Source organism: Monodelphis domestica, chromosome 4 (genome assembly GCF_027887165.1).
Source record: "Monodelphis domestica isolate mMonDom1 chromosome 4, mMonDom1.pri, whole genome shotgun sequence".
Lineage (NCBI taxonomy): Eukaryota > Metazoa > Chordata > Mammalia > Didelphimorphia > Didelphidae > Monodelphis > Monodelphis domestica.
Window position 1 is genome coordinate 147,932,787 of NC_077230.1, and position 25,877 is coordinate 147,958,663.

Genomic DNA, 25,877 nt, shown 5'->3' on the forward strand with positions numbered 1-25,877 from the left:
AGCACACTGCATGCATGGCAGGCCCAGCAGAAAATGGGTCAAGGGAGCCCAGAAGAATTCACACCCCCTTGTTTAAATACCTTACTTAGGAACAGGTTTTCAGAAGAGTATGTTATCCTTTACATATATTTTCTATGGGGGACCCTCCACATGAGTTCAGTGCTTATTCTTTGTCCCCACTGATGCTGTGTTCATTTGCTGAGAATGTGCCCTTGCTAGGCAGAAGATAATCTAATAGAAAATTTTAAATGATGAAAATATTGTAGATATCTTTACTCTAAGCTAGAGGCCCTCATCCTTTTCTATATCACAAATCCTTTTGGCAGCCTGAGAATCCTATGAATCCTTTCTCTACATAATATTTTTAAATGCATAAAATTTTAAAAAATATTTTAGTTTATATATAAATGTATATATATATGTGTGTGTATGTACATAAATGCATATGATTACAAAGGAAAATAATTACATTGAAATAGTTCTATTAATAGCTAGCTCATACTCATATAGCATTATAGAAATACTATTTCATTATAGCCTTATAACAACCCTGGCAGGTAGGAGCAATTGTCAATTGCATTTTACAGATGAGGAAACTGAGGTGGGCAGAGGCTTCAATGGCTTTTCCCAGAGTCACCCAGGTAATGTATCTGAATTGAATATGTTCCTTCCTGTTTTCACTGTATCTGCTAGTTATTTCTGCAGTTATCAATTTTTTAATGTTCATAGATTCCACATAAAGATGCTATTTTTATCTTCTGGGTATCTATTAAAATAGAACACATTAGTAAAGGCTTGTAAGTTCTAGTTTTAAGATTATAAAACTTTGAACCCAGGGAAGCTGTCATCTGCTGTAGAACTACCTTGTTACTACAAGTTTGGGGTATCGAAGAGGTGGCCCAGTTGGTGCTACCCAGAATTGCCAAGCTCAGATGAAATGCTGTTTTCACTATGAGTTCTTCATGGGCTCTCTCAATATTTCTTTTTCAATTTCTATGGGATGCAATGGCTCTATCACTAATAATTCAAAGGTCCAGTCATTTCTCTTCTTTTGTCAGTCATGTGTCTATAACTTTTCTTGCCATCTAGACTACATACTTCTTTATGACAAATAACCTGTCTTACCTTTTTTTTTCACCTTAGCAGCTAGTCCATTGTCTTACCCAGAGTAGGCAGGCATTCAATAAATATTGATTGACTGATGGATTTCCATAATTTGTCTTGAGCACTCACTAAGACCAAAATACCCATTTAGGATCTTGTGAACAGTTGCTGCCTTCATTAAAGTAATTACAAGGCAATATGTGTGTGTGTGTGTTTGTGTGTGTGTGAGAGAGAGAGTGAGAGAGACAGAGAGACAGACAGAGAGACAGAGAGACAGAGAGACAGAGAGGCAGAGAGAGAGAGAGAGAGCGAGAGAGAGAGAGAGAGAGAGAGAGAGAGAGAGAGAGAGAGAGAGAGAGAGAGAGAGAGAGAGAGTATGGGTGTAAGTATGTAAGTATGTGTGATATGTAGTGATATATACTAGTCCTAGAGTCAGAGGATGAGTTTGAATACTGATTCTCACACTTATTATCTGGATAGTCACTAGCAAGTGGCCAAGACACAGTTCCTCTCTGGAGAATTATATTGTCTTCTGTAAAAGCGAGAGACTTAAAATACTTATGTCCCAGAATTGTTGTTGTGAGAAAAACATGGAGTTAGACATAAAAGGTTACATAATTGTGGGTTATTAGTTCACATTTTCAAGTCTCCTTGGATTGGATTGGATTGGATTGGATTGGATTCCCATCACCTTCATTTATTTTCCCATGCTCAGTACCACAAAGGCAGAGATGAAGAAATGATCCCAATTTTTTTTCCATATTCTGAGAATAACAATGATTATCACCAAATGTTCTTGTTTTATTCGACAGGATTTCTCATCATTTTATGACTACAAGTTCAGATTTTTTCACTTTAATAGATTTGTACATTTCTCCTTTCTTCCCTTCCCCCTATAGAAGTGGGGTTGGGGGAGAGGGTGGAGAGGGCAGGGGATAGAACCAGATGGCTCTGGGAAATGAGAACCAGGACTAGAGACAGGAGGTTCTGGGTTCTACTCTGGCCTCAGACACTTCCTAGCTGTGTTATCCTGGGCAAGTCACTTTATCCCTTACCTCCCTTCAGCCTTGGAACTAATGCTTACTATCAATTCTTAGATGGAAGGTAGGGTTTTTAAAAAGAGAGGGGAAAAAAGCAAGGAAGAAGGAAGGGAAGAATGAATTGAATGCTGCTTTAATGATTGGCATATCCCTGGCCAGCATTACTATTTCCTAAAGTGTTTAGACCATCTAGGCTTACTTCTCTCTGAACTATACTTCTGACCCTGCAGAATGTTCTGCTTCCTTGCATGAAACTAGGCACTTCTGTACATTCTTTTCTCCTTTCACCACTCCCCTATCTCTGCTTTATAGTTTAGATTTATGTTTTGTCTTTTCCAATTAGAATGTTATCTCCTTGAGATTAGAGACTTTCTTCCTCTCTTCCTCCCTTCCTCCATTCTCTCTTTCTCCCTTCCTTCTTTCCTTCCTTCCTTCCTTCCTTCCTTCCTTCCTTCCTTCCTTCCTTCCTTCCTTCCTTCCTTCCTTTCTTCCTTCCTTCCTTCCTTTCTCTTATATTGGTGTTCACAGAGCTTAACACAAAGTTAAGCACATAGTAATCACTTAATAAATAAACTGTTTGCTCAAAATTTTCATGGCCCTATACCAGTAATTGCAAACCTATGGCACAGGTGCCAAAGGTGACACACAGAGCATTTGATGTGGACAGAACCCCCCCACACCCAAGTTTATTACTAGAATGGTAGAGGGACTCCGGCAGAACTGCTCCTCTCCCCTTCTCCACAGTTCCTGATGGAATTTTTTCACATCCCTACCCCTCTGCCCAACAACCCAATGGGAGCTCACAGTGGGTAAGGTGAGATGCTCACAGGCTACAGAACTAGAGGGGAACAGAGCACTTAAGTCACTCCCCTCCCCCTCCCTATGTTTGCTGAGGATATTCCTCCCTTCACCCTCCCCTCCATCCAGCAGCCTAGTAGGAGCTCTTCTTCCTTCCCTTGGGTGGGATAAGGGAGGGAAGAGCACACCTGGGAATCAGTGAGGGGAGGGGCATACCAAGGGGTCTGGGGGTGGGTGGGGGTTGGGCCTGACACTATCTCTAAAAGGTTCACCATCCCTGGCCTATACTACTAACAATTTCTTCATCATAATTGGAAGGTATTGGCCACTAAAAGAAATCAAATAAAATTAATAGGTAATGGATGGGTAATGACTACTTTTCTGTGTAGAAATTCTGTCAGAGGTAATTGTTTGTGTAAACAGATTATCAACTAGCCAGAATAAAGATCAAAATCAATACTAAATCAAAAGGGGAAAAAATGAATCTGAATATAATGACATTAACTCTCCCCTAATATTTTATCTTTAATATTCTCTTTTTGGCCTTTAAAGCCTTTTATAATCTGACTGAAATATACTTTTCCCTTCTCTTTTATTTTAGGGTTCAGGTAAAAATAGATATTTTTTGTTTATGTTTCTTGGTGGCTCTTCATACATGACAATCCATCTCCCACTCTACACCTGAAACATACTCCTCTCTCACCTCTGCTTCTCTCTCAGAATTCTTAACTTCCTTGTTTTGTGGGAGGGTCTGTTCTTTATTGTTCATTTAGTTACTAATGCCATTAGCTTTACAAGTCCATGTGGATTTCTTGTCCCTTAGTTTGGCTGGCATTGCAGAATTTTTATATAATGGGAATCTACATTTTGTTACCTGCACTATCACAAGCACTGAGATGCCATTGTTTTGTAATTATTCACATAACTATTCAATTAAAAATTAATTGAGCATTTAACAAAATGAAATATTTATCAGTTTTCCATACAATGTGTCTTGAAGTTGTACTGGTGGGTTACTGAATTATAGTGTACATATATTTTTATACAGATGCTGAAGTTGGATAATGAACTCGAAGCATTATTGATTGAGTGATCAGGAAGCATTATATATGGGGATTATATTGCATCTTGTTCCCACCTATCCCCCCCCCACCATGGTAATCTCTGATTGAAAAGACTATTTGGAGTGGGTAGCAGCTAGATACATCAGTAGACAGAGAGAAAGGCCTGGGAACAGAAAGTTCCAAGTTCAAATCTGTCCTCAGACTCTTCCTAGCAATGTGATCCTGTTCAAATCACAACCCTAATTGCCTAGCCCTTACTGCTCTTCTGTCGTGAAACCTATACTTAGTATTTATTCTAAGATGAGAGATAAGGTTTTTTTTTTAAAAAGGTGACAAAAATGCTAATTTTCTTCAAGGAAACAATTTTAGTTCATCTCTGAGACTTGTGAGTCAAGAAGTCTTGGGTTAAAACCCTAACTCTAAATATGCCAGTTCTGCGACACTAAACAAACTATTAAATCTGATAGTGCAAGTTATTTAATTTCAATGATAGCAAACAAACTTATTGGTGATCTAGATTGTTAGAGGGAGTGTCCTCACAGGCAGTACCTTATTCTCAGGAAATCAGAAGTATGGTCTTAAAAACAAACACACACCAATAAATAGACACAAACACACATACAGGTCCAAATTGCGAGGCATCGATGTCCCAGGAAAATCCAATATCAAGGGACCATGACATGAGATCAATGACAAGATGCATGTTGAGTCTAAATAGATGGCAATGTATAACTATTGGCAATTTTTGCACCAGAAGTGCAATTAAGGATGTCATCATTGACATAGATGAGTGGAAAAAGGTGGAGTGGTCATACGTAAAACCAAAGATTGTCTTAGCACTATATGTGGGTTCATAACAATGTAAAAATAAAGGAAAACCTATAGTGATGGTTAGTTAATTCTTGTCAGATTTGGGGAAAGTTATGGACAAAACTTGGTAAGGTCTAGTCAGTATGATGGAGGTGCAGTTTGTATCGGTGAAGGGAGAATACATACTGTTGAGAGCACAGTTTTAAAATTATTGATACATCATGTGTCCTTAGCACCTAGAAGCACAATTATCCAGCTAAGTGGTGCAGGGCACAGGGCCAGCCCCTACAGTTAGGAGACTTCAGTGCTATTCTGGCCTTAGTCACTTATTAGTTCTGTGACTCTAGGAAAGTCACTTAATCCTTATTTGTCTCAGTTTCTTCATCCCCAAAAATGGGTATATTACCATTTACCTCAAATTATTGTTGTAAGGTTAAATGAATTAATAATTGTAATGTACCTGGTACATAATAATCACTTTATAAATGTTAACTATTATTATTAGTGCCCAATGTAGTCCCCGTAGAGGTTACTATGTATTCCAACGTCCATATAATACTAAAAATTAATTAAATGACAATTTTTCATCAAATGGTTGGTTCACCCATAGGTCACATACAAGCACTAATTTTTTTCTCTCTTTAATTTAGGCTATTTCTATAGGAAATTGTTATTCCTGTTGACATAAGATCAGTTTCTGGAGCTATCTTGATGCTTGCTTTTTTTTTTTAAGCCCTTCCTTTCCCTCTTGGTGTCAATACTGTGTATTGGCTCCAAAGAGTGGTAAGGGCGAGGCAATGGGGGTCAAGTGACTTGCCTAGGGTCACACAGCTGGGAAGTGTCTGAGGCCAGATTTGAACCTAGGACCTCCCATCTCTAGGCCTGGCTCTCAATCCACTGAGCCACCCAGCTGCCCCCTTGATGCTTGCTTTTACTGGTTGTTAGTTTAATCTTCTAGTACTATTGATTCCTAGGCACAACCTAACTATTGCAGATTGACTATTGAATTCAGTCTTAGAAGTCTGATCTTTTTTCCTCAGAAGTATATTTAAGTTGAGAAATAAAAATCATTACAATCATCTGAAAGGTGACCATGATCCAGAGAGCAAGGTGTTGCAATGAAAAGATCCTTAGATTTGGCATCACAAGACATCCATTTGCCATTTGCATCTTGCCTCTGCTCCCTGTGTGACCTGGGGCAAGCTCCTGTCTGGGAATTGGTTTCCTCCTCCATAAAATCAGAGTATTGGACTAGGTAATCTCCAGATTGCCTGAGATCTTACATGTCTTAGTTCTAAATCGTAGATCTCAGGAAGCTATTAGAGGTTGCATCTCATCATCCAAAAATCAACATTTTCACTTATCAATAACATAAACAAGCTTACAAGAGGACTGCATAGATCACTCAGAGAAAAGCCCCTAATAGTGCAGTGCAAAAATACTCAAGAAATATATTTAGCTATTCTAGTCCTTTGAGAAATCATCAGCTTTATATCAAGAGAATCATGGTTTCATACCCAAAGTCCAGTTATCAGTTAAGTTTGAGAGTGCCTTTAGAAACTTAGCAAAGGGCATTTTTGGTAGCTGAGCAGCACAGTGAATAGTGCCAGACCAGGAGTCAGGTTAACTTGTCCTGAAGGCTTGAAGGAACCCCAGGGACCCACAGCCTTCATTTTACAGACAAGGAAAAGGGGCTCTCTTAAGGTCACATAATGTTTAAGTGTTAGAGGTGGGATTTAACTGAGAGTGTCAAATTCTAGACTGTGTATTCTTTTCACTATATCACAGAATTGGAAGAGCATGGGACATTTTTGGCATTTTCCAGGGGTAAGGAGGGAGCCGCACTCTTTTGGGATTCAATAAATTTTTCCTTTAGAATTGTCCCTGCTTTGTGAAGGTAGACTGATTTAGTTTTACAACAGTACTGTTGTAATTTTTATTCTCTACTGGATCGCCTGGTCTCAACAAAATAATTAGATAATGGAAAAAGGAAAGTAGAGTTTTGTTTAGTTAGCTATAAAGATGTGAGATTAATACTTCAGTATCATATACTTCAGTAGTTGGCAAATGCATAAAAGCAGGAGACATAGAGTCAGTCGATTAAGCATCTTTGACAAGAAACAAGTAAAGGAATTTAAAAAAATTAATTCCCTATTTTGACTTAAGCTGTTGTTTTCATTCTTATGCTTTCCCAAATGATTACCTCAAGGCTGAACACTAAGTCCAGTTCATTCTTATATTTCCTAAAATCTCCATCAGTTCTATTTCATTGATTCTACTTGTAAATCTTTTCTCCTTCACAGTTCTGTACCTGGAGTGATCAGCATATCTGTATTTATTCATTTGACAAATAGTGACTGTTTCAAATGACTTAAATCTTATCCCCCCATACACATAACTATGTACATATAAAGCTTATCCCAATTACATGAAACCAAGCAATAGGAAAAACCATTCCAATCTTCAGGACAATTTTCCATATAGAGCTCTATTTTCTCTTTTATTTCATTAGATTTAAAACGGTAGCATCACTTGTATCTCCTGCAGAATAGTTAATAGTGGAGGCACTCATAGATATTTAATCAATCAGTTTCCCCTAATAGCCCTTAATGTACCCCCGAAGTGATTGCCATTGTCCAAAAACTGATAATCAGTGCAACTCAGTGGGTGGGCTGAGTAGATAAAGGAGTGTGGGAGGGGATAAAAAGGACACATTTCACAATTCTAAATAAGAACTTATAATACATAATGTTAAAGATATTCCTACTCATATATGAATTTTAATCATCCATCTTAAAGCTAATAAAGGAAAAGCCTGCCTACAATGTCATTTAACAGATTATGCATCTATATGGAATATAACTATTATACCACATTAAAATATAGTTTAGGTGAATGGAATTCACAGGCAAGTGATTTCTAACTCCTTCATCCTCTCCCCCATTATAATTCTATTCATCTGAATTCTGCTTCAAAAAAATTCCTGTACTTGCCTATTTTCCTACTAAAATGAAAAAAAAAATTCTCATTCTAATATAATAGAGAATTGAATTGGAGATCCAAAGTAAAAATTCTCTTGGTTCTGAACTGTGTGACTTGGGGATAGTTATTTAATCATTCACTCATTCATCAGCATTTATCAAGCACCTAATATGTGCACATTGTTAAAGTAAGCACAAGGGGGAAGTTATTATAAGGAATGATCAGTGTTGGAATTTATAGGCTATTAGTGGATTAACACAAAAACACTGATACTGTAACTATAATTCATCCTAAATCACTTAATCATTTAAGGTATCTTCGTTTTAGTCTCTGCCTTTGTAAAATGAAACAGTTGAATTCAATTGATTATTTCAATACTTCCTTTTCTTGTCTTATGGTTCTATTTTCTTTACCTTTATTCAAAATTATAACCACGGTTTACATTTATGCAGAATTGCACTTCTCTTAATTTTGATTTTAAAGGGGGAAAAATCTATTTGCTTCTGAGGATTATCTTCATCCTTGAAAACACTGATAAAATAATAAATAACTGAATTTTGGATTTCAGATTGGTGGAGAGCATGCAGTTGGCAAATCCATTTGGAAAAGTTAAAAAATTCACTTATAAGTACTAATAGGTACGTTGCATTTCTTTTATCTTCTTTTTCACTTATTGCCTATGTAAAGAGTTGTCCTTTCTCCAAACATAAGGAACGACACAGTATAGATATATGAAATGAAGGTTTAGAGTGGCGGATGGAGTATTGGCCTCAGAGTCCAGAAGAATAGAATTCAGTTCTTCTGTCTTCCCTCTACCAGACACTGGATATGTGTGCTTGGTCAAATCATTTAATACCTCAGTAATTTAGGCAACTCTAAAACAGTAAGTAGCACAATAGTCGCCCATTGCTAAAGAGAGTTTTCTCATTGAACATTCCCTGCCCTGAAGTAATTCTAGGTCTGTGTGGATGTAAGAGTAATTGAGCAGTTGGATCGACTTGATGAAACATGGATATTTCAAGAGTGCTTTCCAGGAACTTGGGCATGCACCCTGACATCCTGCTGAAAGGGCAAAGGAAACTCCTCCAGTGGGTTCCATGTGATTGGGGCTGCGTCTAAGATGAATAAGGGCTAAAAAAGACGTATGTGAAGTGATACAACGAAGCAAAAATATGCAGAAGAACACTGTATACAGTAACCACAATAGTGAACAATCATCAATTGTAAATGACTTAAAATGTGAAAATATGATTAATAAAATTTTATTGACATGTCATATAAAAATAATTTTAATGCAAAAAAAGAATTAGTGGAAAACACTTGTCTGCAAAGTTATCCCTTTTCATTGGTCAGTAAAATCAAGCTGGACCTTTACTGTGCTCTTGCTCATCTTCCCCTTCTCTTCAGTCTCCCATCTCTCCTCTCTGCTTTCCCCTAACTCTCTCTTTTTCCCTCTCCCTCTTATTCTCTCTCTTTTCTGTAAGAAACCAGAGGATTGCCAACAGGGGATCATTCTATAAGCTATTACTGTAAGTTACTCAATGCAGGTCTTCCATGTGAGAGAGTGCTTGTTAAGCAGCTCCTAAAGGATGATTATCTTCCATGGGGAGTTTAAAGTCTGTTTTGGTGCTTTGTTTTAGGTTTTTGATAATATGTTCCCAGAAGTCCTTTGCATGTGGTCCATTTTCCGTGATAAATATGAATATATATAATATAAATTATATATGAATAGTATATAATAAAAATAAAAGTGGTCACTTGTAAATGATTGCATTACAGGACTTGGAAATAATGTTATCCACATTTGGGGAAACCTAGACATAACCTGTACCTAAAATATATTTTGAAACTCACTCTGTCCCCAAGTCTCCTCTCAGTAAAATTCAGAGTTGTGGAAAAAAAATTTAAAATATAAACTTTTCTTTCCTAATTGCAATTTGAAAAAAAAGGCTTCTGAATTTTCAAAGCTTTAAACCAAGTTTTGAGTGACCCCCAAATCTCAGCTCAGAATTATTTTTGCATCATCTCTTCTCATTTCCATCAACTAGTTCATCTTAAGAAAATGTGTAGTATTAAATTATAATAATATTAATCAAAGTCATGGGGAGCAAGAGGATTTTCAATTGCAGCCCATGCATTGCTCTCAATATCACCACAGAAGAAGATTGTGAAAAGCACAACAATTCACAGAACTTGCTCCCAGAGCCGATTGTCCTTTCAATGCCTAATGACACTGAAGTACTTCCATGATTAAAATTTAAAGGCTTCTTCGTAACCAAGTAATTTGCCCCAAACTCCTTATCTAGCACTCACCAAGAAGGCTCTGATTTTAATATACCATTAATCAAGCTCCAGCCAAGTTTACAACTGATACTTTGAATGACAGAGAAACTAAGTTCAGCTCTCTAAGTATGGCAAGGTGGGAGAGAGGAAGATTGTATTCTTTCATCTCTGCATCCAGCAATAAACCAAACCAATTTGGTTTTAGCTACATGATAATAAAGAGACACATGGCTTGTATTACAGAGAAGTAAACAAAAATATTTGAATTTTAAGAATTAGGATTATATAAATTTGGAATTCTGTTAAATATCCTTTTTTCAGTGCTCAAAATTGAACATTAATCTATATGAAGAAGCATATTGTACACATTAAAATTCTTTCAATCTGAAAATAATGTATTTTCTACTTTTTTCAAATGGATAGGAAGATATCCATCTCTAAGCAAAGTATAAGTGAGGATTGTTTGATTAGCAAGTTAATCCATATCTGATTCAATAGCTGAAAGATAAGTTACATGAGGACAAGAAATTTTGCTTTTTTCTTCATATCTTCAGAGCCTAGAAGAATGTCTTGCTCATAGTTAAGTGCTAAATCAATGCTGAAATGGATTTTTGAGATATGAAGGCATACACTCAGCCACCAGTGCCAGTATTCTTTTCACTGAACTCGACTGCCTCCCTAGGAAACTATACCAGAACTGGAAATAGCTTCACACTGGTTCAACCCAAAGCCTGCAAATATTCTCAAATGAAGCTTTCCCTAAAAGCTTCTATACCTGCCTTTTCCCCATTTTTATAGCTGAAAGTACTTTTTCCTCTCACAGATTTTATTGCACTTTGCCTAGATATCCCCTTTGTTGAATTTAGGCACACAAGGTCAAGTGACTAGTTCAGGCTCACACAGCTAATAAGTGGCTGAGGCTGGATTTGAACTCGGGAAGATCGGTCAAATAATGAACATTTATTGAGTGTTTGTTGTTTGTTAGGCATGTGGCTAAACTCTGGGAATACCAATAGAAACAGAAATAAAAATAGTCCATATTCTCAAGGAATTGATGGTCTATGCTGAGAAGACACCATGGAAATGGAATCTGATTGGGGGCGGTGGGTTGGAGTGGGAATATAGGGAAAGTCATGGTAGAGAAAAATACAAGAACAAGTAGCCTGGAGAGAATCTGGACCTGCCTATAAGAATAGCCTAGAGACTAATTGTATTTTTTGTCATAGTTACTTATAAATGTATTATCTTGTTCCCTCTCTATGTCTCTTTAGATTATAAATTCTCCAAGAACAAGTGCTGGTTCATCATCCCTTCCTTTTGCCCTTTTATATCCCTAGTATATATGTAACTCTATGCCTTGCAAATTTTAGGTGCTTAGTGGAAATTTAAAAAATGGAACTGCCTTCTATCATCTTTAGAAGTGAGTACAGTTAAAACCTTCTTTCCACCAAAGTATAATTGTATCTATCTGAGATATATTTGCCTGTTCACATTCCACTCAACAATTCAATGAACATTTATTAAGCATCTCCTATGTGCCTTCTGATTGGTGGTTGGTTACATAGTCCTTAGCTTACTGAAACTGACAATCTAATTGGAGGAGGACTAGACAAAAATAATCATTAAACAAGTTAAAATTTGATAGATACAAAAGACATGGGCTTTAGACGGTAATAGATGAGCTATCTTAACTCCGTTTTATAAATGAGGAAAGTGAGCCCCTGAGAAGATAAATGATTTACTTAAGGTAATAAGTGTCAGAACTGGGATTCAAAAGCCTTGTCCCTCGCCCAAGTCTATTATTCTTTTAAATATATTTTGGTACCTTTTATAGTTCTCATCTCTAATACTAGATTATTTAAAATCACTTTTAGATACTTAAGGGAAATGACAAAAACACCTTTAATCTGTCTTTCAAGCCTGGGTGATGAGAATGATGATATTATCATCGGAAATAGGGAACTTAGAATAGGGGTCAGATGAGTTTCATTTTGGATATGCTGAATTTGACATATAGAGAGGACATCCAGGGAAGCAGTAGGAATTACAAAACTAGTATTCCCACTGAGGAGCACCAAGCACACAGCCTTGCAAATTTGATGCACTTAATGTCTGTTTTTTATTTTATTTTAATTTATAATGAATCTATTAGTAGATTTGGATTTTAAGAAATATGGGTGAATTTTAGAGCAATTTCAATATAATGGTGGTACCTGACATTAGATTTCAAGGAGAGGGGGCATAAAATGAGGTAATATAGACTCTTCTTTCTATGAGTTTCATATTGAAGGGGAGAACTGTAAGGTTATAGTTTGAGGGGTTGATAGGTCATTGTCAAGGAGAGATTGGGGATATTATATACTACAGAGAGAGACACACAGTAGAGGAGAGCTGGATGGGTTTATAGAAATTAAAAAGAAGCTCAGGAAAGAATGAAAGATTAAAGATGAGAGATGAAAGAGCTTATAAAGGGATCTAAGTAGTGTGATTTTTTGGAAAGATAACTGGAGGCAAGAGAACATGTAAGTGCAGAGATTTGTAGATATAGAGATTGAGGAATGAATATAATGGATGATGTCGATATTCTCAGTAATGTAGAAATTGTGACCATCTGCTGAGAGGGAAGATTATATGGTTCAGTACTTGAGTAAGTAGAAAGTTTAGACCAGTTATAATGGAAAGTATGAAGGAAAGATAATTAGAAATGAAAAAAAAAAAGGATTGGTGTAAATCGGTGAGATCAGTTATGGCTAGGTAACACAAATTTCTTGAGGACTCAACACATTTTCATAACTTTCTTCTTTAGCCCCCAAAAGATTTAGAGTAGGAACACAAAAATCTGATAGGTCAGGAGGGGTGGTGTCCTAGGTTTTTAAATTAGCAAAGCAGGAAACTTAGAAAGACAATGAGACAAAGGACTCAGCAGGGAAGAAAAATGTTGAAAAAAAAAACTTATGAAGATAAATGAAATCTGAAGAGTCATAATGGAGAGAAAATGTCATATTTGGGAGTTATGAAAATGGAAATACAAAGATTTTGTAACTGACTGTATATGTGAGGTGAGAGTGAGGAATTGGGGATAATACTGAGATTATAAACTTAGAAAAAGGGATGAATGTGATGCCTTCAATATAAATAGAGAAGTTTGGAAGAGAGGTAACTTTGGGAATATAATTCAGACTATTTTGGAAGTATTTGAATGTGAGGACATTATATGAACATTAGCTAGCAAAGAAGATAGAGAAAAGAATATTCAAAAAGACAAGAGAACCAGGAAAAGAGTACCATTCAAAGAGGGAGCATCCAGGAAAAGGATGTAGTCAACAATGTCAAATGAAGAAGAGAAGCTAATAAAGATAAAACAAGCCCATCAGATCACATTCTATTATTATTTTATAAATAAATAAGATGAGGCCTAGAAAATTTCTTCAATTTGTCCAAGGTCACTTAGTCTGTGATTGATCTAAGATATCTAGATTTCCTGATTTCTATTCTACCCCCCTTTACTTGCCTCAGATTTTAATAATTCCACCCAAACTTGATGTGGGGGCCAGCTAGGTGGCTCAGTTGATAGTGCTTACTACTCTTCTGTCTTGGAACCAATACTTATTATTGATTTTAAGAAAGAATGTAAAATTTTTTAAAAAGTTGATGGGAAGAGAGATTCCTAAAGGAGACAGGATGTGTTATATATGTTGAAAGCACTGATTGAAAGAAATATTTTGATTCTTGGAAATTCCTTAGGACTAGTTAATAGATTACTTACACTATAGCAATTGTCTATTAAGCTGAATCAAAAACATTTTGACTTCTAAACAAATGGTTTAGTCATCCATTAGAGGTACCATCATAATTCTGTTTAAAATAACAAGAGTATCCAATCTCTTAATATCTAATTCAAGATGCAACAGTATAAGGAATAATAAAGGAACTCAATTATTACCAGTGATATGATTTAAAATATTTCAATGACATGAATTTTCTAACCATGAAAAAATATTCTACATTAACTAATTAAATAAAAATTTCAAAATAAAATAAAATACATCAATGTACTTATGAATTTATTATTATCAATATCAAAATTCACTCCATCCACACCTGCTTGTCCCACAATATTCTCATCAATAAGATACAATTACTTTACCACTATCATTTATATAATTTATATATGTACATATATAATATATAATTTCATTCAATAACATTTATCACCCAATGTTCTATGGCCATCTCTTATATTAGCTTTACATTGTTTAGATATTTATGAAACACATGGACTGTCTATTAGCCCATATATTTTAAAATTTGAAACTTTTAATTGTTTTATTATTATTTTTAAACACAAAACCCTTTATTTTTGCCACCTACTTGTCATGTTTAATCCTTTTCTTGTATTAGATTATAGCCTAATCAGGCCTACCATGAGCCTCTCAATTGCCCTTTAAATGGTCCTCAAATTCAAATCTTTGGAGACCAAAGCTTTCCATAATCTTCAGTTAAATATCATCAACAGAAAATATTGATGTTACAAAGTTTGGTCTATGTCCCTATGGTTTTTATGTAAATAATTTAGAGACATATAAGTTCAAAATATTATGGTCACAATGACCATGCTAAAATATCAACAGGACCCTTGCCTTCTTACTAATGGGGACAAAAGGAGTGTAGTCACACTCTAAAACTCAAGTGATTCATAATTCCAGCCAGGCTCAGAATTAATTAAACTAAGTCATATAGCTTTGTAACCACCTTAATGAAATCCTGAACTCAGCATCTAATGTTATTAATGAAATGACAATTGGTCAGTCCTAAAATATTCTGTAAAGCTACTAATAAAATATCAGAATTTAGTTTCAGACTGGTCTATTTTGTCCCTTACTGAAGGTTCTCCAGTTACCTAAATAATAAAATAACTTTATTATGAAGAACCTATAAGATGTTTCCACATGAAAAAGATGGGTTGTGCTAAAATAAGCCTCAAGGGTCACATTAAATATTTTTAAAGTAACTTAAAAAAAAGAAAATTAAATAAATTAAAAAGTGTCCAATTATCAGTTCAATTGATGAACACATTGTATTGATGGTATCATCTATGTATAAGGCACTGTGTCTGGAGCATCTTGGAATAGAAAGTTAAATAAAGCAAGGTCACAATCCATAAGGAGCTTGTAATGTTTCATATACATTATAAACAACTCTAAATTGCATATCTCCATGCAAGGAAACCACGGAGAAATCTTTAGCCTCAGGAATCAGAAAAAAACAATATACTCTTTCCAAAGGATCATTTCCAAATGTAATATCGAGTCCCATTTTGTAGATCTACTTAACACTGCTCATATCTGGATCAGATAACCCACTCAACATTTGATAGCTGCTGTGAACTTAACCTTCTCATTGTAGGCTTGCTTTTCATTATGAGAATTTCTCAAGTTTTGTTTCAAAGTGGTAAATGAAACATACAATAGGATTTTAAACATATGTTCTATGGTATGAAATCATGTCGACTTGCTCTCCATGCTACCTTCCTACAAAATGCACAGTGTTAACCAATTCTTTTCTGTCAACTAGCAATTTTTGGCAGATCCCTTTTGCATGATTCATGAAGGACCAGTAAAAGGCTAATTGTTCAAATTAATTTGCGTAAATGACTAAGCAAGAGATAACAAAATTACATCTGCACTTGTTTGGCAAAGATTCAATAGCAGCAGCGGCCCTGTACTGCCAGCTGCTTCCAGACAACACTCTTGCAGAAATTAAAAGCTACAAATATTAATTAATACACTTTTTTGGTACGTTAATTTGCACTGAAAGGTTCCGGAGTGCAAAACTGCTGAGAAGATGAACCATGATAATTAGAATTAATGGGATGGATGCATGTTTTTTGCAGCTGAAGTTTTAAAAACCCATGAATGGAACTGGGAACTTGAAACTGACATTCTCATAAATCTCTATGATAATGCAGCTATTAGTATTAGAAGGATTAAGTACTGTGGCTCCAGTGTTATCCATCACATGACACGTTATATCCCATCTGTCATTGCAGTAGCTAAGACATGATAGCTGTCCTTGAGGAAGCCATATGAAAAGCTTTGGGAATTCAAGGAATTGTGGTGATGACTGTTGAACTACAAAATGAATAGCTCAAATCTCTGACTTCCAAACAGAAATAATAGCCAGCACTCTGTCCTTGTCAGCTTAGTGCTTTGCAAATACCCTAACTCTAGTATCTATATTTAAGTTTAGTTAGGCAGTCTGAATTATAGATAGATCAGACAGAAGGGAAAAAAAAAGACCCAACTGTAGTCAGATGTCACCGATTTTATCTTTAATTCATGTATAACTTTATGAGTTTGATTCCTCTGAAGACTAGTTTTTACTGATCACATTATTAATTATACATAGAAACATCTTAGGCTTTCCTTGCTGCTAAAATACTAGTAAATATGTTGGAATAATACTTGACATAACATGACAAATAACTGGAAATTCATAGCTTATTCAAACATTCTGCCTTTAGATCTAGCCATTGTTAAAAAAAAATATTTTAAAACTAAACAGCAGGCATTAAGGACAGGGTGTCATCTTCACCAGAAAGCTCCCCAGATGTTACCCATTTGTGTTCTATCCATTACGCATATGTAAAGGGTGATTTAATTTATTTTGCTTTAAAATTTTTTGAAAGTGAAATTTGGTTAACCTGTTATAAAATTGAAGAAACAATCAATCTATTCAGTTGAGATGGGGTATGGTATTCAAAAAGAATGTGGCTGACCAGAATTGAGAAGGAACCTTTAAGTGTTATACCCTACTTCATAACAGCTAGGTGTTTTTAGGCTTGATATAGTGCTAAAAAGCTCTGGTGTTTGCTTTTTGAGGAAGGATAATAGAGGAGATTTAAAGGGTCCCAACTAGAAATTTTTAAATGACCAAGTGAGTAAAAATCATATTTTTGAGCAAGCCTAAAGACAAATCAAAATAAAGAAGACATGCCTTCTAACCTAAGGAGAGAGGGGAATCCTTCTTACCTGATTAATAATACTTTAGACTACCCTTTAGGAGTTTTATCCCTTCATTTTAAAGTCTTTAGTACTTGTTAAAATGCATATCCTTGGTGGGAATGTGGGGCAAAACACACTTTAAATTATCAGTTATTTCCACTTTAGTTTGAATGTTTTCAGTTTTTATAAAAACAAGTCTTGATAGGGAAAGAGTATGTAGTTATTGACAACGTGAGAACAGCTTACATGATGGTCAGGGTATGTCCATAGTTGAGGAAGCTAGGCATACCAAGACTAACTTGGACACTTCACAGTTTTACCTCAGATCCTGTATTTTTGAGGAAAGGTTAGGTGAACAATTTATTCAAGAAAAGAAAATGATCATATGTCAAATTTATAATCTACAAATAGAGATAGCATCATATTAGGAGGATTCTGTTAAGGAAGAATTTCTCAGGGATAAGAATGATGAAATACTATTATGGAATTTCAGTGCTTTGTCCATAGAAAATAATAAATGTTGAATTCATTTGAATTTTATAAGCTTTTTTCATAGTGATTTTTAGAAATAGAATTTAGGGACAGTTTGGTTCAAATAGGATTAATTAAATTACTGTTGGTATCACTTTCTCTTCAATTCTATGATATTGACTACCATCTCCTGTTTGTGGTAGAAAGAAAAAGGAGAGCCTATAGTTTGACTATTGTTCTTTAGACCAGACTTCCAACTAGCTAATTCTTGGAATAAGGACTGAATGTCAGAAGACAGTGGGTCAAAATAAATGTTCCTTTAATAGATTCCCACTATGTTGTTGATGTGACATCCTAAATACTCTTTGCTGATGTCATTCTATTGTCTTCATCATTTTTTGTTATTTGTTCCAGTTTATTTTTGCTTAGCAAAAGGGAATTTTATACTCTGAACTCCTCATTGCTTTATAGCACCAACCTGGAATCCTGCTTAGTTGATCACATGGTGAGAAAAAATGCTGCCAATGCCAAAGTGGGAAAAAATATACTACTAAATGCTATGCTAAAAAAAATCAAAGAAAAAACAAAAGCAAAACATTCCAAAACAGTACTATATCACATTTAATCAGGACCTTCAAGATATGTTTAAAAATACCCCAAATGCTATGTTTTAATAATTATTTTATAATTGTTTTGGATATAAAATTTCTTGTAATTTCTGCTCAGGACATAACATTTAGCAATCATTAACTTTTCAATTCATCAGTTAAATTCTGGTTCCCCCAAATACATAATCTCATTCTTTTTACTTTTAACAAAGTCTCAGAGTTATAATGGTTTATTTTTCTACTTATGTTATACCAATTTTTCAATGGAATAAAATTTTATTTTCCTTTGGTAAGATATTTACATAAGGACACAATTTACAATAAGCTATAAGGCCCCCTGTTTCCAAAATTAGAGGGAAAGTGGAAAATTTGGAGAAAAATTATAGACAGATATATATAGAGAGAGAAATCTCAAAGATTTCATATCTAAAATATATAGAGGATTTTGTCTAATTTACAGGAATTAGGAGCCTCATCCCCAAATAATAAATGAGCAAAAGATATGAATAGATGATTTTCAGGTGAAGAAATCAATGCCACATATAGGTATATGAAAAAATACTCTAAATTACTTCTAACTAGAAAAGTATGAATCAAAACAATTCTGAGACATCATCTCACACCCATCAAATTGGGTAAAATGACAAAAGAGCAAAATGACACATGTTGGAATGGATTTAAGAAAACAAAGACACTAAAACACTGTCCATGGAACTGTGAACTGATCCAACCATTTTGGAGAGCACTTTGGAATTATACCCAGAGAGTTATAACATTGTATATACTCTTAAACTCAATAATAGCATTGGTGGGTCTATTTCCCAAGGATATCAGAGAAAAAGGAAGAGAACCTATATGTTCCAAAATATTGATAGCAGCTCTCTTTGTGGCAACTGAGAAGATATCCACCTTGGGCAAAGACTGAGCAAATTGTGATATATATCTATATCTATATCTATATCTGTCTATGTGTGTGTGTATGATTGTGATGGAATACAACTGTGTCATAAGTAATTATACAAATATATGTATATATATATATATATATATATATATATGTTTACCAGATGAAGCCTTCTAAGATGTGGAGAGGAAAGGGAAGAGCTAAGACACTTGGAAAAAAATTCTACTAATAAAAAAAAAAACTAACAAGGCCTTTCCTAATTATTTTTTTCTAATTCACACCCTTAACATGAAAATGATATATTATTTATAATAATAAATATATTTATAGATCAGCAATTATTTATTAAATACCTCCTGATTCTAGGAGCTATGCTATTTACTAGAGATACAAACATGAACATTTAAACACACACACGAGACACGGGTCTCTTTTCTCAAAAAGCTTGCAATAGCTTATACAACATATTGTAATTTTAAATTTAACTAAACATTCTGAAAGGCAGAAAAAGTCCCAAATTGATGAGAATTCTAATAATAGATTATACATTTATTCATTAAGAGAAACTTGGGACTCCCTTATGAGGACTAGTATCATGGACTCCATAAAAAAATTTAAGTTGAGAGATGGTTCGTCTTTTTACGTCACCTCCTCCAAAAGTTTAATACATTTAAAATAAATGTGTAGGTAAATATAATTTAATTCACCCAATAACTGCCCACATCTCTTTGGTGATAGAGGCCATACTTTATAAAATATTTAATTTCCTTAGTCTTGTTTTCATATTACATTGTCACAAATCAAAGAAAAATTATATGTATATATTAATATACATATATATGTACATCTAGATATCAATTAGAATAATGGTCTAAATTTAAAACTCATATTTAATACAATTATGTATGTAGATCAAAGTATTGCCATATTGTATTTCTGTACCCACATATACCACTATCTGAAGTAAGAATAATCTGAATAGCCTTTCTCCTCATATCCTCTTACCTACCTGGAATTCCTTTATCTTCCTCTTCAAGTCCTATCTATATGTATTTTCAATCCTACACCTTCAGAAAAGTATGACTTGACATTTTACCTGAAGTCATTCCCTTTCCTTAGAAATCATGGACTATATAATTACTTGGACAAACAGTGGGGGTATCCCTCATGAAAATCATTCATTATTTTCTTCCAAGTTATTTTTACATTTTATCATTTATTTTTTTCTGAAATCCCATATCTCAGTTTCCCTGTAGATGAAAATGAGTATAATCCTACTGCATACCTCAGAGGATTGTTGTGAAGGATTTTTTGTGAATTTTTATTTATTCCATGTGAGTTTTACAGAAGAAGCATGACTAGATTTGTAGTAAGGTGATCTGGGTGCAAATTCCAAGTTTGCCACTTACTCATTGTGTGACATTGAAAAAGTTACTTAACCTTTCTTATCTGCAAATGCCTCATTAATAAGTAGATAAAATTGAACAAGATTGATCTCTAAGGTCACATGCAGTTCTAAATCTATAATCTTATTCTGTCTTTTATCATCTACCCAAATAAACTACAATCTCTTAGAAGGCAAGACAATATTTTAAAGTATTCCATATACTGCATAGGTCCCTTCATGATACCTTATATATGGTAGTTGCTCATTTGACATTTGCAATAGAAAATCAGAAGTTAACTATCAGAAATTTTTATTTATTTTTTTAATTTTCCAATTCAAAACATGACTTTGTAATGAGTATAAAATATTTTGAACCAAATTAAAAAGAACATAAAATACTAAAAAAATCCGTGGGGAGAAGGAAATCCTTCCACATACTATGATCCTTATGAAAAATAAATCAAAATAACTTCCAAAATAAAGTCTTTTAGATTTGTAAAGAATATGACTATGTTTGAGGGAAAGGTGAGGGGTGGAAGCATTTGTTTATCTCTAAATAAGAACGGAATCTCGTCTAATTATATACCTTTAATCAGATTCTTTTAAGGTCTTTGAAATTTGTTTTCTCATTTCCATTGTCATGCTCATTTTATTCACTTTCAACCATACATCATGAAAATTTGTGTCTTTTTTCTAACTATATTATAAAACACAGAATACACCAAAACCAAAGCAAACTTGTACAGGGATATCATTTAATACCAATTTGTCTATTAAAACATAATGTACACCAACTTGCCATTATATAGTCAACCTCCACACACACTATTATTCAATGCACCTCAGCAAATGATGTCTTAAAAAATAAAGGCCCTCCATTATTCCATTAGTGAGGAGAAAAACTATCAAATGGACTGAGTTGGCCCCACCAGGGAACTGAATGATCCTTTGGAGATCAAAAGGGCATAGGTACTACGATGAAGAGCATCATAAATAAAGATAAGTGGAGAGATGCCATGAAATAAGTAATTTCTTTCCATGAGAAGTACATAGGTGGGAAATTTCCTTATTCATTAAAAACCGAGGAAGCCATCAGTAGAACATTTTGTCACTTTGAGTTATTACTGATTTTACCAGAAATATTGCTTCCTAGAGCAACTTCCTCATTTCCCTACACAGAACTGAAATAATGAATTAGCAAACAATCACTTTAAGGAGGTGGGTTTTACAACAGTGAATTGGGACTGAGGTTTGTTAAACTGATATTGTGGAATGCTTGATCATATAAATGGGTTGCACATCTTTCAAAGCAGAGATAACAGCAGTTCCCTCAGAAAATTATGCCCAGACTGAAGAGACATATTCAAGAATTGTTGAATAGTAAAGAATGCTAAATCATCTACCAACACCCAACACTGTATCATAACACAGACTTTTAATCTTTAAGAAAAAAAAAATCAGATTCCAGATACCTAATGTTCCATAAGCATGTAGGCATTAGTTCAAGGAGATTAGAATTTTAATGGTAAAAAGAGAACATATGTTTATATAACCACATGCATAAAGAAATCTGTCATCTTATTCTACCTTTAAGCTCCATCTATGGGGCCAATGGCCAAAAGGAAAATTAATTACTCCTAATTTACTATCCAGTGAAATAATTCATCCTAATTTTGCCAAGGAAAGATTTATTGGCATCTGAAGACTTTGTTTCAGAACCCTCCCCCTCCCTGAATACTTCCTAACTTTGTGACCTTGAGCATGTCACCATTTCTTTGGATCTTAATTGTTTGTTTGTTTTTTATTTATAATTACAGCTTAGATGTCTAAGATTCCTTTCAGCTCTGACTTTAGGAATTGCTTCATGAAATAGGATCTTTATTCAATTATGCTATCATGTGTTCCATCATCTCAGACCCTAGACTTCCTTTCAGGAAAAGAGTTCCCTCAGTGTTTAAAAAAATACATTCAAATAAAGATTAAACTTTTCATTCATGAGCTTTAAAAACTAGCAAATAATAGCACTCAGATACCACAGAATCTCTTTCCACACTCACTTAATTCCTGATCAGTAACTATGTTGGAATTATGGAAAAATTGTTACATGAAATCAAAGGTTTTAGTTCCTTATGATCCCATTGGATTGAATTCACCCAACCAGCATGTGGAGCAATGTATACTGTGTTTTTCTTTATTTGTTTGAATATATGTTTGCATTTTGTGATACTTCAGCAAGATCTATGGTTATCTAATCTTTTTTTAAAAGTCACAAGTGGTAGTTAGTATTTGGCAATTGCTAAATGGGTCCAGGTTCAAAGAAGCAAACTCTGGAGTTTAAAATATGTTTGTGTTTTTATTTCAGTTAACAAGTATTGAAAATGTAAGTTCTGACTCTTGAATTCCACCAGGAAAAAAAAAAGTTTACACTGCATAAATAAGGAGATTTTAGGCAACCTGTTTTTATGAACATATAATTATTATATGGAAAAGCTACCAAAAGGGATTTGGAATCCCAAACCATTAGTAAATGTACAAGATTGATACAAGATTCTAAATAATGCCAGTATCAGGAAAATGGGGATGGAAGTAAATAGAACAAGGAAATGATAAATGGGGAAGTGATGACGATGTTGAGGGATAGAGATCTATAGATATACATATACATATATACCTATATGTATATGTATAATTTGTGTATACATATATACAAAGCCAGTCTGCTCTAACATTTATGCCATGTTCAAAATTCTGTGAACACAAGTCATCAGATGGCTTCAATAATAAATCATTTTTCTTAACACAGTGATAGAAGGAAAGGAAAACTAGAGACAAAATTTCTGATTCTGTACTCTTTTACTTATGTCTTTTTGTGAATATCTGTCTCCTTCTCTTCAAAAAAAAAATACAGGCAGAGCTTGACCCAAAGAGGATTTGGCTTTCTCAATAGTCTCATGCCCTAGAGGATGGCTTCATGCTTGTCACATTTAGTCTAATTCCATGCCTGATCTAGTGATGGCAAACTGATATCTGTACTTTGCTCCTGGTTCAAATAGCTCACTCCTTTCAACACCTTTCTGTAAGCAGAACTAACTAGAAACAAAAAGCATTAAGTAAGACTAGGAAATACAACCAGCGGCCTGACATTTCTCTGTCTGAAACCAGTGGTGAGATGGAGTGTTTTGTGTTGGTCTTGTCGTTCTGGGTTTCATTTTGTATTTTACCAAGAAAGGCAATAAATTGACCCACTGGGATGTGTGAACTCCAAATGGGAAATGTATTTTACCTGCCATTTCAGGATGTGGAGAAAGCAAGTTGCAGGGTGAGGAGGAAGGGAGGATTCTTTGAAAGAAGAGTAAATTCTAGGCTAAACATATTGGTTGTATCTTCTTTCTGTTTCTTGTTTTCTACTTTTATCTTTCCCCTCTAGAAAGCAGTCAGGGTGAGTTAAATATGTATCTATCTATAATACTAAATGGCAGTATCATCTTCTATATGAAAAAAAAGCTAAAAAAATAAAAAAAACTAATAAAAATCTTCAACTTTCAACACATTCTCTGAGTCACTCTTAGTAGTTTTAACATGCTGTTCTTCATGTTCCAAACAGAAGGCAATAAACTATCTCCTTTAAAAAATCATAATTCCTTATGAATTTGAGCTTTAACTTCTCTTTATGGGATTTTACTGTGTAGTAATATAGCCAGGTGGGAACTAGACTCATGATCAAAGGAAAGGCGTGGGTGAGTGAGACAAGGGTAGAGAGTATCAGTCCAAAAGGCAGATTCTATACATGTATGTATGAGAAAAGAAATGAGTTGCTCCTCAGTTTAACTAGCCACTCCTGAAAACATGGGTAATACTTAATATATTCAAGTGTAATTTTTCAAAAATGAAAGATAATACATATTCAAATTAATAATACATATATATTAAAGCAGAATTTTAAAAATCTTTACTGACCATTAAATCAGTATGCTGGAGTATAAACTTTAGCCCTTTTTGAGTTTCTACTACTTTAAAGATCTACAATTAACAAATAGAAAAATCAAAGCTCATATTAACAAAATTAAAATCAGTTATTTTTATAAAAATTAAAATCTTAAAAAATCAAGGAAAGTAAAGAATCTTCCTTTTGATTCTCTCTTTTCCCCATGCCAGAAAATCATATGAAATAATGTTCTATATTATTATTTGTTCATTTGTTCATTTAGTTGGTGATTTCTTATCAAATAACAACAACTATTATTATCTATTATTTAATCTAAGATTTCTCATCTTTGCCTTATATTTCAGGATGTTACAATTAGATTTTTAAACTCTTTGGAGGAAGTCCTTGGGCCTTTTTTTCTTGCTGTTTATTTACTCCATTAACTCTACTGTTTAAATAGGACTTTTCCTATAACTGATGCTCAAAAACTTATTGATAATAGTATATGTGTCAAAGATAGCAAATGAAGATCTTGAAATCATAGATTTATAATCGGAAGTAGTTAAGCATTAAGTGCTAAATATGTGCTTGACACTGTGCTAAACACATCTCATTTGATCCTCACAATGACCTGGGAACTAGATGTATTATTATCCTTATTTTAGAGGCAGGGAAACTGAGACAGATAGAGCTTAAGTGACATATCCTGAGTCCAATAACTAGTGTTTGAGACTAGATTTGCACTAAGGACTTCCTCATCCAACAACATCATGGGAAGGACCTAAGAGATATAGCCTAATCCCTTCATTTTAGAGGTGAAGAAACTGAGGTTCAGAGGGTTTCATTGACTTACTCAGGGCCACCAATTATTGAGGCAGGATTTGATTCTAGTTCTTTATCTACTTTGTTCCACCATAAATTAATCTCCAAATATTTATACATAGAAGAAACATTGATGATATTTTATGTTAAATAATATGGAATTTTGGATTTTCTGATAGCTAGAAGCAGAATTGCATTTTACCACTTTACTGGTTCATGAGAAAAAGAGAGCAGATGCTTTTACCCCTTAAAACCTTATCTTGGGTTGATAGGATGAAGGGAATTCTGATATCTAAATTTGTATAGGCTAACCAACTATGACTATAGACTACTAGATCATCACCATCTTTTTCTTCTATTCTTTTGTTATTGTTGTTTTTCTTCTTCTCTTCCACTACCACCACCATCACCATCACTACTACTCTACTACTACTACTACTACTATTACTACAATTAGCTAGCCAGCAAGTAAATATTTATATAACATTTAAAAATTTACAAACTGCTTTATGAATATTATCTACTTTTTCTCTAGACCTAATGAGGTGGCCATTGTGAACCCCACTGACTAAATCAAATTGTAGATGTAAGGATAATCACTATGAAAGAGCAAGTTCAGGGAGAAAAGAATGGACATGGGTTTCGAGTCAGAGGAATCATATTTAAATTCCTGCT